General features: G+C 26.0%; 1 long non-coding RNA gene across 1 annotated transcript in view; it reads right to left on the minus strand.

Annotated features, from left to right (window-relative positions):
• Positions 1 to 438: 438 nt before the first annotated feature.
• The window catches only part of LOC117168503, a 134,747-nt gene continuing 126,979 nt past the window's right edge, over positions 439 to 8,206 (minus strand). Inside the window, exon 3 of the long non-coding RNA XR_004466496.1 lies at positions 439 to 512. This is a non-coding gene — a long non-coding RNA (uncharacterized LOC117168503). The remainder of the gene's footprint in view (positions 513 to 8,206) is intronic.

Genomic DNA, 8,206 nt, shown 5'->3' on the forward strand with positions numbered 1-8,206 from the left:
CAACAATATAGATAGACTATCACTTGAGAAGAAAATGTCAAGCAATTAAAACAGATCAGTTTTCAATCATACATTTGTACCCCCAATTAGAAAAAAAAAAAAAATTGAATTTTCCACCGAATAAAAAGTATTTTTACATATAATTTCATATTAAACATAAAAGGATAGAATATATTCTTTTTCGTAAGTTTTGACATTGTTTAAAATTACTATGTTTCTATTTGAAATAAAATCCTGACTATAATTTTTCTTGATTCTTAAAATCATATAAAAATATTTTGTTCGAGATGCTGTTTCTATAAAACAACTTTTCAGTTCTCGGCTGTTTTCAATTTCCAATTTTATATTTTTTCAACACATCTTTGTTTACATTGAAAAAGCTCAAACCAACTGAAAATTATATTTTCAATAAGCGTCCTCAAATATTATTATAAATACCTTCAATTTTCTGTGTCTCAATCCAATGATCTCAGGGTATCCAAAGAAAGGGAAAATCCTTAGGTGCACTTTTCCTGTAAACATTTAAATATACAGGAAATTATTAAAAGAATATAATCATTTACAAGAAAAAATTAAACTAAAATTTAGGGCAATTCCATTTTCAAAATGTTTGAAATTCCAAAAGAAATGTATAAAATAAAAGAAGGCTAGAGAAAAAAAGGGAATTAGGAGGACCGGAATGATTTTTAACCAAGAACATTAATTTTCTGCAAAAAATAGAATTTACGGAAGAGATTTTTATATTTAGGGAAGAGATTTTTTAAGTTGAGCATATGAATTTAAAAAAAAAATTTATTATTTGACTTTTCCAGAAAATGGACTAAATTTCTGCCCAGAGGTGAATTTTTAACCAACTAGTTTAATTTGAAATCAAATAGCTACAATATGTCGAAATTTAAAATTAACAGGTATATTTTAAACAAAAAAAAATCGACGTTAAAACAAGACAATTTTTATTGAAAACAAAAGTAATCCAATATTTATTTTATAAAATTATTTACCCAATTAAGAAAGTGAATTTTAAACTTCAAAAATCAATTTTCAACCAGAATTAAGTTGTAATGAAATTCTTATTAAATAGTTTCAATTTGTAGCAAAAAAAATGTTAAAAAAATTCAAATGTTAAACCAAACATTTTTAAAAAGCAAGCTATAAAAATACGAATTTAGTACAAAAGAGTTCCATTTTTTGTCCGCGAACATTAATTTTTAACAATAAAGTTCATTTTCATCTTAATTTAAAAAATTGAAACCAAAGAATATTAACAAAAAGAAGATGAACTCTTATTAGAAGTGCTGTATTTTTAGCCCAAAGATATTAATTTGAAAAAAAGTAATTTTAAGTCAAATATTTCGATTTTCAAGAAAATAGTCCAGAATTTCAATGAACATTTAAATTTTTAAATCAAAAATATAATTCTTCAATAAAAACAACAATTAACAAACATAAAATCAATCAATTAATTTTTATTAATAAAATCCGCCCGCCTCGCGGGCACATTCTCATCGCGCGCTGTTCAAGAATTTTTATATGATTTTCTGCTTATATTTATGGATTTTTACGAACAAGATGTACATAAATTTCTAACAACAAAGGATAAAATTTGGACGAAATACTTGAATTTTCAACAAATAGTTGAATCTTCGGCAAAACAAGATTAATTTTTAAACAATCTAAAATCATTTGTATCTAAATGTTTTTATTTTTATCAAAGAAAATCAATCTTGGTCGTCAAAAAAAGAAATTTTTAACGAAATACTACCAATAGATTTGATTTTCAATTTTCATTAGAAAAAAGTTAATTTCAACAGTTAAAACGCTTGCAAAAAATAATATTTAAAAAAGCATATGATTCCTTAACCAAAAAAAAAGGAATTTTTATTTTAAAAAAAGAATTTTTAAGCAAATAGTTGACAAAAACCAAAGAAGGCATATTTTTAACCGAAAATAAAATAAATGAATTTTTTCTTTTTGTTTGATCCCTGTAATTAGGAATTATTTTTCGAAGTGAAATCATGCAATGAAAAGGTTTCTTTTATTATTTTCGCTACGCCATAATCAGTCAAACCTCTAAATAAGAGAGTGAAACACAAGTAAATAATTTGGCATTCAGAGAAATCGGGAAAGAAATCCGAGTTTCAATAAGCTAAGAACTTATTAGGTACTTTCATCCTGCTAGTAAAGCCTTCCAATTTTCCAGGTTGAGGAAAAAGGGAAACACAGAAAATGCTCAAGTAAAATAAGCAGCTGGATTTACAGAGCTTTTTTTATCGTTAAATATCAAAATTCTCTCAGACAAGTATAAATTAGGAGATTTTTTACTAAAATATGAGAATAAATTCTTGTAAAGAAAATTAGTGTCCACTTTCAACGCAATGGACTTTTTTTAAAAGAAAATCGTTCATTTCCCCAAAAAGGTCATTTTTGACCCAACAGTTAGATTTTTACAGAACAGTTAATTTTTAACCTAATAGTTAATGGCTTTACTTAACTGCTAAATTTCCAAGCCAAAAAAAGAATTTTCATTATAAAGATGGAATTCACAATCCCAAAAGAATGATTGTTATTTAAATCGTAAAAATTTTGAATACAAGAATCCAGTTAAAACTTTTTTTTAAATTATTGGTTGACATTGTATCTGAAAAGAATCAATTTTGAAGCAAGAATCATGAATATTTAGTTAAGATTAGTAGTTGTTAACCAAACAAGAAGAATTTGCTTTAAAATACATAAATTTTAATCTAAGTAGATAAATTTTCAATCATAAAAATAAATTTTCCACAACAATTAAATTAGTTAAATTTTCAGTTATAAAAATAGATTTATTAAAAATAATTATTCGATTATTCAAGAAAATAGTTTTTAACAAAAGAGATCAATTTTAAACAAACAAATCAATAGTAAACAAATTAGAATTTTTTACTGGGAAAGTTAATTTTTAACGAAAAATGAAGAATTTTCAAACAAAAAGAAACCTTCATTGTTCCGAAGTTAGTTAAACAGTTCATTGAACCAATAATACGAATGTTTAAGAATATTTGCGAATCCTCAACTAAAGATTATTAATTTACATTCAAAGTGTTGCGCTTTTAATAAAAAAAAATCCTGAAACTCTTATCAAACGAGATGAATTTTTAAACTAAAGAAACGAATTTGCAATAAAAGAGTTGAATTTTCAATAAAAAAAAGTTCAAGAGCAGGATTAGCAAGAAACGAGAAATAGGAAAAGATCAAGTAAAATGTGATTTACAAAGTGGCAACGCAAAAGCGAAGGAAATTGTCTTTAAAGATTAAAAGCTTACTGGGTAAAATGTTAAATAAATCTTTAACGAGTTTAGAGGTAAACTTTTATTATTTTACTAAATTTAATTTTATAAAATTTAATTTAAAACACTTGAAATTATTGAAATTTTAAGAAGAAATATTGAATTTTCAACAATGTTTTTAAATTTTTTACAAGAGACCAGCCTTTAACCAAAAACATAATTTTTTTGCACTTTTGTTCTACTTTGAAACAAATAATTGGGATTTTATTGAAAAATATCAAAGTAGAAATTAATTTTTAACTACAAAAAAAATCAATTTCAAGCAAGCTTCTGACCAGAAAGATGAAGTACGAACGAAAAAGTATGAATGTCCAACATAATACATGACTTTTTAAACAAACAGTTCAACATCAATTTTTAAAAATGAATGGAATATGAGAATTTGTAGTTAAAAAAATTAGTGTTGGTCCAAAAAACGAGCCGTTAAGAAAATATAGAAATTTTTTACTAGAAATGTAAAGCGAATTTTAAGATAATAAAATAAAATTTTTTTAAATAAATAGAAATTTCGTTTTAATATCTAAAATTAAATTTTTAGCAGAGAAGTATAACTTTTAACCAAGCGCTTGATTAGAAAAATATGTTTAACAAAAAAATCTTGGAGTCAAAACAGAAGCTAATTCTGCTCAACTGTTAAATATCTAAGCCAAAAAGAACAAGTTTTTAGAAAACAGATTAATTTTCAACACAATTCTTAAATTCTCTATCAATTAGTTAATTATTTATAGCAAATCCTTAAACCAAAAAGTTAATTTGCAACCGAATAATTTAATTTTATACCATTCGGTTAAAATTGCAAGGTATAGAAATCGAATTTCCTAAAAAAAAAAAAAAAACAGTTAATCTTTGAACTAAAAAATATGAGTTTTCAACAAAAAAGTTGACTTTCAAAACAGTTAAATTTTCAAATAGATACTTGAATTTTGTACCAAATTGGTAAAATTTCAAGCAAAATATAAGAATTTTCTAGAAAACAGCAGAATGTTTAACTCGAAAATTAGCGTTTTTAATAAAATAGGTTATTTTCAACCAAGTAGTTTAATTTTTAAGAAAAAAGTTCAATTTGAAAAAAACTAATGAATTTTAAAGCAAACTGTTTAATTCTCAACCAAATAGTTGAATTTCTTATTCAACTGTTGAATTTCCAAGTTAAAAATTCGAGTTTTATACAAAAACGCTTAATCCTCAACCACAAAAGAATAATTACTATTAACCAAACAGTAGCATTTCTAACCACAAATTATTTCATTGTTACTAAAAAGAGGAGTTTTCCTTCACAAAGTTGCATTTTCCACTAAGAAAGATATTTTTTATTCATGCTCAGTATTTATATTTTTTGCACATTCTTTTGCAAACCTTTTAAAATTAAGATTCAAAAGATCGACTACTGTAATTTTGTAATTGTCAATTCTCTTTGGTTAAAGCTCTTTCGGCTTTAACGAACACATTCTTATCACGTATCTCGCGCGTCGCACTAGATTTTGTCCAAAATGTCAACTTTACTACATTATACTCAACGTTTTCATATCAAATATAATACATTTTTCATGTAACTCTGCCTGGGATTGATTATTCAGATATTGCAAAATAAATCACAAATTGTATTTATCATGATTATTTTAATATTTTTGTTTCTTGTTTTTGTTTAAATTATATTCTAAGCTGCGCTGGAACAGTTATCATTTCAATAAATTTATATCATTGAAATTCATAATAATGCATGAAAATTAAATCAAAATAATTCTTATTTCCTTGTTTTTATAATTTTTTTATATTTTTAATCTTGTTCTTTTTTAATTAAAGGAATACTACTGAGCATCTGCATAAGGTTCAAAACAGGAACCTAGATAGTACTCTATATAGGGTCCTATACAGGAACCTGTATAGGATCCTATATAGGATCCTATATAGGATCCGATGTTCTCTTTCGTCTTTTCTGTGCTTTTTCCAAAAATTCAATTTTTTTATTTAATATTATTTTCTTTACTATTGCAAGAAAATCTACTGGTCCTATCTAAAAATGATTAATATAAATTAATCCATACTTTAGGCAAATATTTTTTGTCTTTTGATTTTAGTTCATACTTTGTAAAGTTTTTTCAACAACAAAAAATTAATTTTTTTATTTTTAATGTTACTTTTTAAGACTAAAGCAAAAACTACGTATCCTATCAAAAATTATTCATGAGAAATTTCAATGAGTTTTCGGTATTTGTTGGAAGCTTAACTTTTGTATTTTTATTTTTTTCATAGATTTTTTTGTCAAAAAATTACTTTTTTATTTTTATTGTTTCTTACGCATAAAAACTGCGCACCTTATAAAATAATTATTAAAAATTTGTATCTCTTTTCTGAACAAACAAGTTTTGTCTGTCCTATCAGAAAGTAAATTATAACAAATTTGTAGATCTTTCTAGGGCGCGCAATTTTAGCTAATTAATTTTGTTCGTATCTTGCATAGATACGAAAAAATAGAATTTCGCATTATTTTTAATACGATCAAATTTTGAATTTTAAACTTTTCGATCAAATTGAAAAGGTTGTTATGATAATCTTCTAGGGCTTCAAAAAAATCAACGTTTTCTTCTTCTGACTTTTTTCATATCATGCGTTGTTTGGCATAAAATAATCATTGTAGTTTTTTTTTCGTACTTTTAAAATGCTCTAACTTTAATTATTTTCTTTTCATCGAAAAATGTCACATGGATAAATTTTTGGAGTCTCTGAGTACTATAAATAACTATATATAGAATTTTTAAATCTTGAAAAAATGTGGTCTCAACATTTTTTAAATGAGCTCACTTTTTGAGTTTTCATCCCAAATAGCTGGTTTACAAACTAGTTCTTTTTTTAGGCCTCAAAAAAATGTGCTAAAGCAGAATCCAATCTGATTAAAATTTTACATGAAACCAATACCTTCTCATTAGGATAAGATTGTAAAAATTGAACCAAATTTTTTATTTTTTAACTGGAGATGAATTAAAAAAGTAAAAGAATAAGTATTCTAAATATAAATTAAATAAATTTGTAACCAAGTAGAATTTTTAGATAAAAGAGATAAAATTTCTACCTTTAGAAAGATTCCTTAACAAACAAGGAATTTTTACTCAACAAAGGAATTGAATGTGTATATCCAAAAGGCAAATTGTCTCCAAAACAGTTCCATTTTTAGATAGGAAAGATAATTTTCAAACAAATAGCTAATTTTGAAATCAGTTTTTTTTTTATTTTCAACCAAATAGTTGACATTTATACTTGACTGTCGAATTTTCAAGACATGAAAAGAATTTTTTTTCGAAAGAGTGAAATTATTAACCAAAACCGATTATTTTTCTTCTAAGAAGATACTGAATCTTCAATGAAAAAAATAAATTTTTACTCAAGCTGATTAATTTCTTTCCAAAGAAGTGTAACTAAATCATCATACCAGAATTTTTAACTAAATAAATTGTTGTTACATTGCAAATGGAGTACATAAATTTTCAGTATAAAAAATAAATTTTAGACAAACTAAAATAATTTTCAAAAAAAGCTTTATTTTTGATCGAAGAAATCAATCTTTAACAAAAAAAAATAAGTTTCTAAAAGATTAGTTTAACTTTCTTTATATGAAAAGCTGTTTATTTGCACCAAAAAGTCCAATGTTTAACAATGTGTTTAAATCCTCGATTCTAGCAGATTAGTTTTCAGCATATCAGTTGCGAAAGAGGATTCAGAAAAAACGAAAAATAGGAAAGGCTCCAGTAAAATAAGCTGCCGGATTTACAAGAATTTTTACAAACGTTATAAATATAATACACTCTGAGAGACAAGTTTAATTCCGTGAACTGCTTATCAGAAAAGTGCTTTTATTACAGAGCTTCTGATAAGACATTGTATCACGTATTTCGTTAGAAATATAACAAAATGTCGTAAAATTCAACGCTCTACTTTCATTTAAGCTCACTTTACGAATTGACGTAAAAGCGAAGAAAATTGTCTTTAGAGATTAAAAGCTTACTAAGAGGAAGGTTTAACAAACTCTAAACGAGGCTGAAAAAAGTCTCTATTTTTCAAGCAACTTTTACCAAAGTTAATATTCGTAATTTTCACAAACGTAAACAATTTAATGGTATATCATATGTGGATCGCTCTGTATCGATCGTCACAAGGCTAGGATAACAATTGAGAGCAAATTAATACTGAATTATACTGTGATTCTTAAAATGAGAACATCAACAGCTGCATTAAACAGGGCGAATTTTTCTGTTAATTTCGAATCACACCTGCTCTAGAGAGCCTGATTACAATATGGGAATAACTGCACAATATATTGATGTTCTATATCAACGAATTGGCGCTGAAGCTGGTATTACTAAAACAAAAGTATCTACGATCACCTAATTTCGGCGAACATAGCCGCCCTTTCCACACTCCCCGAATTTCCACATTTTCACCCCAAGTTATGTTTCATTATTACCCCAGTCCCTACTTCTATCCGAGTCTCCATCTATCCCCAACCGTCAACTAATATCCACCAATACACTTTACGTTATCAGATGCCTTCCCTTACTTTTCGAGTTTATCCCCAGATACAAACTTCTTTCCTCCACCCTCAGCTATTCACTTTTCCTAATTAACATTAAAACACAACATTTCGTGAATCACCGCTGACTCAGGAACTGTCCTATACCATTCACTTTACCTAAATAAACTGGATCCGTTAAGCATTCGCAAACTATTTTCCCAACATTAGGAAATCATCTCAGCATTACCAAACCTTCTATCAACTTGTCCTGTCCTCTCTTTTTCTAGGATCATATTACACCCTGTTTTCTAATCCCTTCTTTGAAATACACTTTTGTTTTATTCGAAGTACTATTATAACTCATGGTCTTCAT

This window comes from Belonocnema kinseyi, chromosome 2 (genome assembly GCF_010883055.1).
Source record: "Belonocnema kinseyi isolate 2016_QV_RU_SX_M_011 chromosome 2, B_treatae_v1, whole genome shotgun sequence".
NCBI classification, from domain to species: domain Eukaryota; kingdom Metazoa; phylum Arthropoda; class Insecta; order Hymenoptera; family Cynipidae; genus Belonocnema; species Belonocnema kinseyi.